This window comes from Sinocyclocheilus anshuiensis, unplaced genomic scaffold (assembly GCF_001515605.1).
Source record: "Sinocyclocheilus anshuiensis isolate Anshui unplaced genomic scaffold, SAMN03320099.WGS_v1.1 scaffold335, whole genome shotgun sequence".
Classification (NCBI taxonomy): domain Eukaryota; kingdom Metazoa; phylum Chordata; class Actinopteri; order Cypriniformes; family Cyprinidae; genus Sinocyclocheilus; species Sinocyclocheilus anshuiensis.
In genome coordinates this window covers 317,623-329,236 of record NW_015548239.1, presented here as the reverse complement: position 1 = coordinate 329,236, position 11,614 = coordinate 317,623, and positions in this window count along the sequence as shown.

Sequence of the window (11,614 nt, the reverse complement as noted above, 5' to 3'; positions counted from 1 at the left end):
CATCCAGCACCCCCCGCGTCTCGTGGAGCGGCATGGAGGACGGACGGATATGGACCTCAATAATCAGTACTACAAACCATGTCTTGTTTTAAACTATTGTTTAATCATTAAAGATAATCAGAGCACATTTAACCATCATAAAGAGCATTAAATGAGATTGAATTATCCGTTCTTTATTATAACTACCATGTACAATATAATAACCCAGATTTTACGCCTCTTAAGCACCAAATAACAATGAATTCAACTAAATATTTGGTTTTAAAAATGTACATTTTTATTTTTCCAGACATTAAAAATGAATAACATTTATTTGACCCACATACACACGACCGGAAGGAGCGGAAGCGGTCGACTGTGGCATAATAAAAGCTCCGCTGCTTTCGAGCCGTGTGTCGCGCTCGTTCAGCGGCCTCGTTTCGCTTCGACGGCTTTCAGCCTCACCCTGCTTCATTCTACTACATTAATAAATCATTAGCTCATCCATGAACATGATTTCTGCCCGAGTCCCGTCGGATTGCATCGGCTGTGGGGATGAAGACGACAACTCCCATGATTCCACACTCAGTCACGGCGTCATTAAACTACGCCTTTGTGTCTTTGTTTATTTTGAATACGCGCCCTCTAGCGGCGAAAATTACATATTGTGCCTTTAACATGTTCTCCTCAATTAGATGTGTCGAATCTCTCTGAAACCACAATATTTACTCTCGTATATATTAATTATAAGTATTTATCTAATAAAGAGATCAATAAACGAATGCTAGTCAGTCAGTAAAACGAAATGACCGTTCATTTTTAAATTATGCGTGTGCTTTATGTGGAAGACAGGAGAAAAGCGCATGCTGGAGAAGCGCGTGCAAATCAGAGGCGCGCAGTAAGGAAAGGTAGAAACAAACACAGTGTTTATGATATGCTTTTCAGACCGGGACGTTCCGGGAACATTCCCTTTAGGTTATAAAAATAAAATTAAAAATAACCTAAAGGGAATGTTCCCAGAACGTTCCCTTTAGGTTATAAAAATAAAACCTAAAAATAACCTGCAGGGAACGTTCTGGGAAGGTTCTCTTTAGGTTATAAAATTAAACCTAAAAATAACCTGCAGGGAACGTTCCCTTTAGGTTATTAAAAAAATAACCTACAGGGAAAGTTCCTAGAACGTTCTTATTTGGTTCCCCAAAATAACCAAATGGGAACCTAATGGGAACATTAGGGGAATGTTTTGTGTTTGTTGGGTATAAACATTAACACCATGAATTTCTGCAAAGCTGCATTGCAAGCAATGTGTATTGTGAACAGTGCTATAAAATAATTATTTATTTATAATAATAACAATAGTTTAATTCAACATTTATTTAGTACCACAATCATTTGAACTTGACCCTTGACCTGGTTTCAAACTGTGTATTTGTTCTCAGATCTCAGTTTAATTTATGTATAAATCTAGCCCCAAGTCCCTGAGGCTGCCATCTTATCTCTAAAGCGGCAAGGAGATAGTCAAATACCAGTGAAACTTTTGCATGTCTGAGCACATAAGGTTCTTCATGTTGACAGTTGTGAATGCAAGAAATGAGAATTGCTGTTTTGCAAGTACACTTACCAAATCTAGATCCAGATAATCTCAGATTGTCCAGAATTCCACACCTTTTCTTATGTATAAAACAACCGTTAAGTATAAAACAACTATACTAATTACAGATTCAGATATATTTGTTTTAATGCCTTTTGCACTTTGAAGAAATCTACTGACACAAAGTGAGGTTGTATTTTCTTTCATCTTTTGCATGTAAACTTCATCTTCATCATTCAACTTCTCTTGTGTAAACAATAGATGCATGCTTTCATTTAGGTGTTGACTTCTAACAGGGCCCGATCCAATCTGTGTTTTTCATAATTAGTGTTTGCTCACTTTGCTGGTTATTTTTCTCAAGTTGGCTGCTAAGAAAAGACTAATTATGCAACACAGAGTCAAATGAATTTACAAAATTAAAGTTCGTTGAAAGTATGTTTGTTTTTACATATTAAAAGTTTGTTTTATAGCAAAAGCAGATAACTCCAACAGTCGTTTTTTGGCAAAAGCAGATTGTAACAAAGCTCGTATTTCGGGGGAGAAAGAGGCGGGAACCGGCGAACATTTAAACATAATTTTAATAATAAAATCAACACAAACTTAAAATAGTATGACAGCCCCTCACGGACGACTGCTGCGCACAAACAAAACCAACACATAAAATCCAGGCCTGGTCCTCTCTCATCCAGCACTGTCGTCACTCCTTTTATCCTTCCGGAGCTCCTCCGTGGGACTTGAGACCGGTGAGTGGCGCAGGTGTCGCGCATTATCATTTTCTCCACCGGCCTCGCTCCGTTCCCACGACTCTCAGCCCCGCCCCACTCGTCACACAAATAACTCCACATTTCATGTTTTAGAGTTTAAAAAAACACTCGTTTAATCTTTGTAATCTCCTCAGATGACAATGTAGATGACAAATGTTGCTGTTGTGGTCATAAACTGTATGGATGTGATTACACGCAATACACGGAGCTTTTCCCTCACCATTGTAACGCTCTGCTTTTGCAAGGTTCCATGAAAACGTTTCAGCTTTTATTTTCCTTTTTCGCCCTGAAGAATATATATCACAGGTTCATCAAGTTCGTCAAAATTATCCATCCTCGATCCCTTTTAGTCAGCTTTGACGAAACTCCTCTCAGCTAGCATGTCTTTTCAAAGTGAATGTAGCCTTGTCACCTATGGGATTACATCTCTGCCACAATTCTGCACGCGAAAGATCATATTTTGAGCGTGCAAAAGTGCGTTTTGCATGCTCGAGAACTGAGTTTTGTGGAGAAAATGTTTGTCTCTCAAAGAAGAAAGTATTTAGAGCACACGAAAATCAATTTTGCATTTAAAATAAGTTTTTGTGCAGACCTTCTCTTTTCCGCGTGCAATGTTTCACTAGCTTTCTCACCTGATGCCCGCCCTCAGTGCTCTCTAAATGCCAATGGCTCGCTTGCTCAACACAACCCAGCGTTACAATATGCCATAATCCCAGCCAATCAGAGACGAGGCTGCTAAATTCTGATTGGCTACCTTGACAACCAATAACAACATTCCTCGACAGCAGAAGAGAAAAAATACAGTGCATGCATAATTATTATGCAAGTTGATATTCTGATCATATTTTTTTCCAAGCACATTTTACCAATTCCAAATGATATCAATCTTAATAACTACTATTAATCTTGTATTTAATCATTTATAATTGAATTATTAATATTCATGAAGACTGGAAGTGAAAAATGTCTTATATTCAGGTGTGCATAATTATTAAGCAGATTTTAAAAAGAAGAGATTTAACTCAGACTGTTCATGCTATATGTGGAGAATAATGCACGGCAATCATTTTTTTAAAGTGGCGTTTATCGGTTTTTGCAAATGAACTCTTCATATTTCGAATGGCATTTTATGTTCGAATGGAGGTGTTATGGAGTTTTATACTGTGCACTGAATGTGCGTTACCCAACTACATTTCCTGAAATGTGCCACATTAACCCCAGCACAATGCACTGAATCCCACAATGATCAACTTGACATTCCATTTCTAGAATGATGAATGAACGGGAAACTCGCCATAACATAACAGTGAGCACAGTGTCTTCAATATCAAATTTATTTGATCTCATATGACACATACACTGATAGCACAAGTGACAAATTCAGTCAACCAATTCAAATCTTTACATCTATCGTGTGATCAATACCTAAATATTTAATAAATATATAATGAGATACAAAAAGAACCCATAACCTAACAAAGGTGAAACAGACTTCGACAGAACATAGAATCATTAGAGTCATTTGGCCCTATCATACACCTGGCGCAATGCAGCACCAGGCGTGGCGCAAGTGTTTTTTGCTAGTTTCAGCCCGACGCAGTTGTCATTTTCACGTCCTGCACCACGTTGTTTAAATAGCAAATGCATTTGCACCCATTTGTGCGCCCATGGCTGGTCTGAAAACGAGGTGTGTTCAGGCGCATTGCTGGCATGATGCTATTTTGAGGCAACTGAAATAGACTGCACCATTGACCAGCAAAAACCTGGTCTAAAGTCTGGCGCAATATTAATATTATTATTTTTGTTAGTTAAAGAGCGTGTTAGTAATTTGGAGATGGTCCTCACTGCAGAACACAAGATCCAGGGGGCGTGGTTGGATCCAGATCCAACTCCTCCCACCTTACATATACCTAAACCTACCCATCTCCACCCCCTGATCCCTAAACCCACCCATCTCCACCCCTAAACCTACATATCTCCACCCCCTAGATGTGGATCCAACACGCCCCCTGGATCTTGTGTTCTGCAGTGAGGGGCTACTGCAAACATGCCAAATATTAAAAATGAAAGGATTACAATGTAAAAGATTATTATTGAGGAGGCTACATAAATATAAAAATGCCTACATGTCATAATGGATAGTCATTGCATGTATCAAAATTAGGCCTGTGTGACCTATTTGCTCAAGCACGAGCAGCTCCGTTTCCTCTCTGGAGATGCGTTCAGTCTTTGCGCTTGCAAATTCCGCTATGTAAATAGCGAACCAGCCATGGCGCGAGCTCAACTGGCTTTTAAAAACACACCCATTACTCATTAAGAGAATAGGGACTACCCTTTTAGACCATGCACCGGGTGCGCCGACTATTTTTCCCGTCCTTAACTAGCAAAAGTGGATTCGGACATGCCCTAAGCGTAGACCATAGACCATGCGCTTAGATCATTAAAATAGGGTCCATTGTTTCGTGAATTGGAGTATGCTGGTTGTGCTACAAGTTTCTTGAATCATTAAAAAACACTGATTCATAATAGTCAATTATCAGTGAACTGGACTATAGTAGTTGCACTGTATTTGTTTGTGTTTGTTTTTGCATGCAGCCTGTAAGAACAAATGAATAGAAAGAGTGTTTTCTTAACATTGTAATTTGTGGTACAAGGTTGTTTTATCTCATCATATTCAATTCATATTGCAAGCTCACAAATCAGGTAAAGTATTATTTCTTTCACCATTGCATAGATTCAAGCAGTGCGGGAAATGCTGATTGAGTAGCAATGCGCATGCACAAGAATTTTTGGCAAGGAACTCTTAGAGAGGGAGAGGGCAAATGTGCAGAATGATTGCCAGGATTTTTTTTTGCCTTATTTTTTGGTCATTACAAGAGTAGTATTCAAAAAGTATTCTCACAACATTTTATAAAGTAAGCTAATATGATTATGGGTCCTTGAAAACGTAATGAGGATCAAATACAGTTACTTCATTTTTGGATATAACCTAACCCTGTTCATGACTCATTATTTAATTGGATTGCCAATGTCTCGGTTACATACGTAACCCTCGTTCCCTGATGGAGAGAATGGAGACGTTATGTCGTGATGACATTAGGGGTCTAACTTGGGAGCCCAGTCATCTGAGTTTAAAAGAAAACGGCAATGAAAATTGGCTAGTGGATTCCGCACGCTGAGCCACTCCCCGTGCACATGGGTAAGGCGACAGCGCGCATCCACTCATTAGTAGGTTTTACGCTGAGGAGCCGAGAACATGTCCCGGCAACAGCGAGTGATTCAAGGTTGTGGCATGGGGACATAACGTCTCCGTTCCCTCCATCAGGGAATGAGGGTTACGTACATAACCGAGACGTTCCCTATCTGTCGGTCACTACGAGTTATGTCGTGACGACCTTAGGGGTCTATGGAAAACACCACAACCTGATCACCGTCACAACCCTGTGGTGCTGCAAATGTTGACAAGCCGTAGCGTGTCAAGACAAAAGCTACGCTGAGGTCGTAAACCTTCCCAAAGCCCCAGCGGAAATTCATTGACCTTGGTACTGAAGGGGACCAACGGTGAGTACATCACTGCTGTTCCGCCCACATAAAAAGTTTTTGGAAGGGATTTCAACCTTCAGTGAAAGATTGCTTCAAATCTTCCCTATTTGATCTTTCAGCCTGGCAGAACGATGGGGAAGTGAGCCTTCAGGAAAAGGTCGCTACGGAGACCACATCCTACCCATAGGCAGGTGACATGTGGAGATACTGATATGGACTGACCCAGGGGGCAGTACTACATATGGAATGGGTCTCTGAGGCAGGTCCTACCTTAGAGTAGGGATGGAACAACCGCCAGAAAGGACTGACAGAGCGGGTCTGTCAAGGGAAGACACGAGTTTACAGAGAGGGAAACCTTACCATGGAAGAATACACATATGGGATTACCCGTAGGGAATCAAGCCATATGGACACATAACCCAGTACAGGGGCTGACCGGGACTTCGGGCATGCTAACACCAGTTCTGGGCCTGGCGTCAGACTGCTCCGCCAAGTTTGACTGCCGGGGGTGCTGGAGGATGCTTGACCAGGGTTCGCCGAATGGGGAACTCTACTGGGAGAAGAAAGGCGCTTGCATCCCCGTGTAAGGGGGAATGGTGCAGCAACCGAGACACCGAGCCACTTCTTCCCACCAATTACCTGTTACCCAACACACGGGAAGAAACTGGCTCTACACAAAGGTTGTAAAACCTTGCGAAGGTGTTAGGTGTCGCCCAGCCCGCAGCTCGACAGATGTCTGCCAGAGAGGCGCTGTGCACCAACGCCCAGGAGGAGGCAACACTCTGAGTTGAGTGGGCTCTCACCCCCAGGGGCCACGGCTCACCTTGGGATTAGTACGCCAAGGTGATGGCAACCACTATCCAGTGGGCCAACCTCTACTTGGAGACAGCCTTCCCTTTCTGCTGACCTCCAAAACAGACAAGGAGCTGCTCAGAGTTTCTGAAGTTCTGGGTGTGGTCCATGTACTGTATATGCAACGTGAGAGTAGGTCGGCCCGAACACAAGGCACTCTTCACTTATCGAAAATGCTTGGAGGTCCCCGACCCTCTTGATGGAAGTGAGCGTGATCAGGAGTGCTTTCTTAAGAGACAGAAACTTCAGCTCAACTGAATCAAGCGGCTCAAAGGGACCCTTCTGAAGTCCAGCCAGGACAACAGAGAGATCCCAGGAAGGTATCAGGGGTGTCCTAGGAGGCTTTAACCTTCTGGCACCCCTCAGGAACCTAACGATCAGGTCATGCTTTCCCAAGGACCGGCCGTCCACTGCATTGTGATATGCTGTGATAGCAGCAACATACACTTTCAAGGTGGAAAACGCTCCAACCTTTCTTGCAGGAAAGAAAGCACGACTTTAATTGAGCATCTCCGGGGCTCTTCTCGGTGAGAACACCAATTCGTGAACAGACTCCACTTCACAGCATAGGCTTGCCTCGTAGAGGGAGCTCTAGCCTGAGTGATATTGTCTACCACCACTGGTGGCAGATCACTTAGGTCTGCTGCGTCCCGGGGCCAGCTGTGTGCCAGTGCATCAGTGCCCAGGGGGGCCTGGGTCAGGAAATATTACAGCTGGCAGTGGGAGGACTCGTGGGAAGCAAACAGATCGACTGAGCTTCCCCGAATAGACTCCAATCAGCTGGACCGCCTGGGGATGGAGTCACCATTCTCTAGGGAAAGTGAGCTGTCGTGAGAGTGCGTCGGCTGCACAATTGAGCTCCCCCAGAATGTGGACGGCGCGTAGCGACTTGAGCTGCGTCTGACTCCAGAGGGGACATGGTGGGACTGCCGCAAGGCTAGATGCACTGCCAGAAACTCCAGACAGTTGATGTGCCAAAGCAGTCGAGGTCCTGTCCAGGACCCCGAGGCTGCCTGCCCCTTGCACATAGCACCCCAGCCCGTATTGAAGGCATTTGTCGTGACAACAACATGCTGGGACACTTGTTCTAAGGGCACCCCGGCCTTTAGAAAAGCAAGGTCCGTCCAGGGGCTGAATCAGCAGTGACACATCGGCGTGATGGTGACACAACGTGTACCACGGCGCCATGCCCATCTCGGGACTCGGGAGTGTAACCAGTACTGGTCTCATATGAAGCAATCTGAGCGGCGTGACTGCAGCTGCGGATGCCATATACCCCAGGAGACTCTGAAAGTGTTTCAGTGTTACCACTGTCCTGCCTCTGAAGGAACTCAGGCAGTTCAGCACTAACTGGGTGCGCTTGTTGGTGAGATGCGCAGTCATACTCACCGAGTCTAACTCCATACAGAGAAAAGAGATTCTATGCATGGGGGAGAGCTTGCTCTTCTCTTGGTTGACCTGAAGCCCCAACTGACTGAGGTGTCGGAGCACCAGGTCCCTGTGATTGCAAAACTCTTCTTGCGACTGGGCCATGATGAGCCAGTCGTCGAGATAGTTGAGGATCCTGATGCCCACTTCCCATAGTGGGGCAAGGGCGCCCTCCGCGACTTTCGTAAACACACGGGGGGGACAGGGAGAGCCCGAAGAGGAGGACCTCGTATTACCATGCCTGACCCTCGAACGCAAACTGCAGGAACGGTCTGTGTCGAGGAAAGATCGAGACATGAAAGTTCTGCATCAAAATCTTGAACGGGAGCTTGTGAAGGGCTCGATTCATGACTCGCAGATCCAAGATTCAGAATCCAGAATCCAGATCCAGAATCGTACTTTTCTTGGGTACGATGATGTAAGGGCTGTAAAACGCCTTCCTCATCTCGGCTGGAGGGACAAGCTCGATTGCATCCTTTGCCAATAGGACAGCAATCTCCTCGTGCAAGACAGAGGCGTCTCAGACTGCCACAGATGTCTCAAGAATGATGCTGAACTTGCGGGGGGGTCACCTGGTGAATTGAATCATGTAGCCGAGTCGAACCGTCCGAATGAGCCAGCGGGACGGATTGGTAGCGCAAGCAACGCTCCCAAACTGTACGAGTGACAGTCGACGTACCTGCAGTGGTGCAGCGATGGAGAGTTGTGCTGGGTGGCCCAGAAGGCATCGCGTTCTGAGTCACAGCAAAACTCCCCGTGTCCCCGGAGGGACTGGCCACAGATGCGTGGAGAGGCGTTTTGTCGCTGAACCGTGATCTCTTGGCCACTGGCGATAGGGGGCGTCGTGGGTGAGAGTGAGGAAGCGGTGCATCGCTCACTGTCAACCCACGAGCCTTGCAACCCGGAGGAAAATGAAACTGCTCTTTCTTTGACAATGTGGTTACCGCTGGCCATTGAGCCAATGGCGGAACAGAAAGAAAAAGATTCTCCGCCCGGCCCTTCTCCAGGGGAAGGAGCGGTGCTGTCCTCGCCACCTCCTGAAGAGCAATCTCCCACATCTCCGGGTTGCTCATGTCAGGGCCGCTTCGTCGTCTTCCTAGAGGATTTAGCAACCGGATGCAACACGGGGGGGGCGCCGCTCTCCTGCGTGGGGCTCGACGCACCGGCCTCGACGATGTCTCAGCGCAGGGCGGAGCCGGTGTAGAGGATGCAGGAGGGCACCCACGGTGATGAGCAGGCTGAGACACAGCCCGCGACAGAACGGTTGCAACTGGAGGATCACGTCAGGGCAAGATGTGCTGTATGGCCTCAGTCTGCTGTTGTACTGCAGAGAACTGCTGGGCACAGCCCTCGACAGTGTCGCCGCACAGGCCAGCCTGGGAGATGGGAGCGTCAAGAAAGTGCACTTTGTCAACGCACCCCCTAACCGCCCCGCCATCAAGGGTAGTGAGGATGGAGAAAGGAGACGAGCGGCTTCTGGCCGTAAAAGGGGCCGTCCACGACTACGTCACTTCCTCATGCATCTCCAGGAAGAAAGGAACCAGAGTAGAACACGGTTGTGAGCCGTGCTCCACACTGAGAAACCAATCGTCCAGCCGCGAGCGCTCAGGGCTGGGCGGTGTATTCACCTCCAGCCTGATGCTCACAGCTGCCTGGGCAAGCATGGCTGTCAACTCTGGGTCCGATTCGGCAGTAGCGACAACACCCGAAGCCAAATCTTCATCCTCAGAGGTCAATAGCCCATCCGATGCTGCAATCGACATCTGATCCCCCAGCGGCAAACCGAATGAAATGCTGGGACCGGCATAAGATGCAGATGCTTTTAGTTTTATCCAAAGCGACTTACAATTGGGGAATACATAAAGCGATTCTTGTTAAAGAGGCAAACAGACACAGCAAGTGCTTGTAATACCAAGTTTTAGGCATTGTTCAAATAAGTACAAGCTAGAAAAGGGAAGGAATAAATAAAGAGAAAGAAAAAGTTTTTGATGAAGTCAAGTAGCGTTTAAAGAGATGAGTTTTCAGCTGTCACTTGAAAATTGTCAGGGATTCATGTCAGGGACAAAATAGTCATATTTATTTTAGAAATGATAACTAGGTTGTGCTCACTGAAATACAAATGCAGCAGTGATGTAATGTGACAACAATGTAGCACATTGTTCTTCTATATTGTTCAGTATGCAATATAGGCCTACTGGTACTCCATTCTAAACATAGTCACTTTCATAAAACATGCAAAACTTACAGATTTTCTACTGCCTACATGAGTGTATCCTGCCAACTACATCCATTGTGTACTAATTTGTCATCTGGCTGAATTACACTTTTCTTAATTACAAGAACAGTCACTCTAGAGCAGTCTGAAGAGTGCCTCAGTACACAAAGAATGCTCATTTACACAATGGCATTAGCTCATAAATCTTTAGGGTTTGAACCTAACCTTTATACCCTATGTTGCTTACTAAACTAGTACTGTATACTGCCTGCTACAACAACCAAGAGACCCACTGCATTGCGGGAAATAGTATGCTAGCTAATGAACTGTCTAAATGCAAATATTGGGTATATATGTATACTGATTATTAAAATACTATACACAACAGATGCTGAATTTCTTTCGATTGAAGTGGTGTGCGTTAGTGTGCATGTTCAACTGGCATTATGCCACTCAAATCTGCCATCAAGATTTTCATGCAGTCCAGTGATTCTGCCCACAGCAACTCCGTGGCTCCTGCAGTCTGCTGCATGCTTCGCTTCACACCCACACACACCTCCTACTGATCGTCCAACAATTCACTTGCACGTATGGGTGTGTGTGATGTAGTGTTGTGTGTGTGTGTGTGTGTGTGTGTGTGTGTGTGTGTGTGTGTGTGTGTGTGTGTGTGTGTGTGTGTGCGGAATTAGGGAGGGAGGCACACTGTTGTAGTTATTCAAGAAATAATAGCGAGCATATGCGAGGCTATTGTATGTACGTGTGCATGTTGGGTGAGGGGTTTTAATTGTGGCATGTCTTAATGTAATGTGCACCTCTGCAATGTAGTGTGTTAAGTATGAGTCATCTTCCCATGATGCTTGAGCTTGATCCAGACAGGGACTCCCTGAGGTCGTTGGGGGTGAAGTGATGCAGCTCTTTGGCTGGAAATCAAATCACAGCACCAAGTACACACACAATTACCCATGGAGGAAGTGCAGGTTATTCCTATAGGCAGCCTTTTTTAGGTCAAATAAATACTACATAAAAGCAGTGTAGGCATGTAAATTCACTGAACCAAAGAGTGTCAACGTTTTTGCTTGATTGTTGAGGACACAAATATATAGTTTAATTAAACTGGAATTCATCTTTATGTTTTATACACCCTAGACCAGGGGTTTTCAAACTGGGGCCCACAAAGAAGTATTAGGGGGTTTGTGGAAATGTTTAAAAGGAAAAATGTAAAACAAAAAAAAAACATAATAA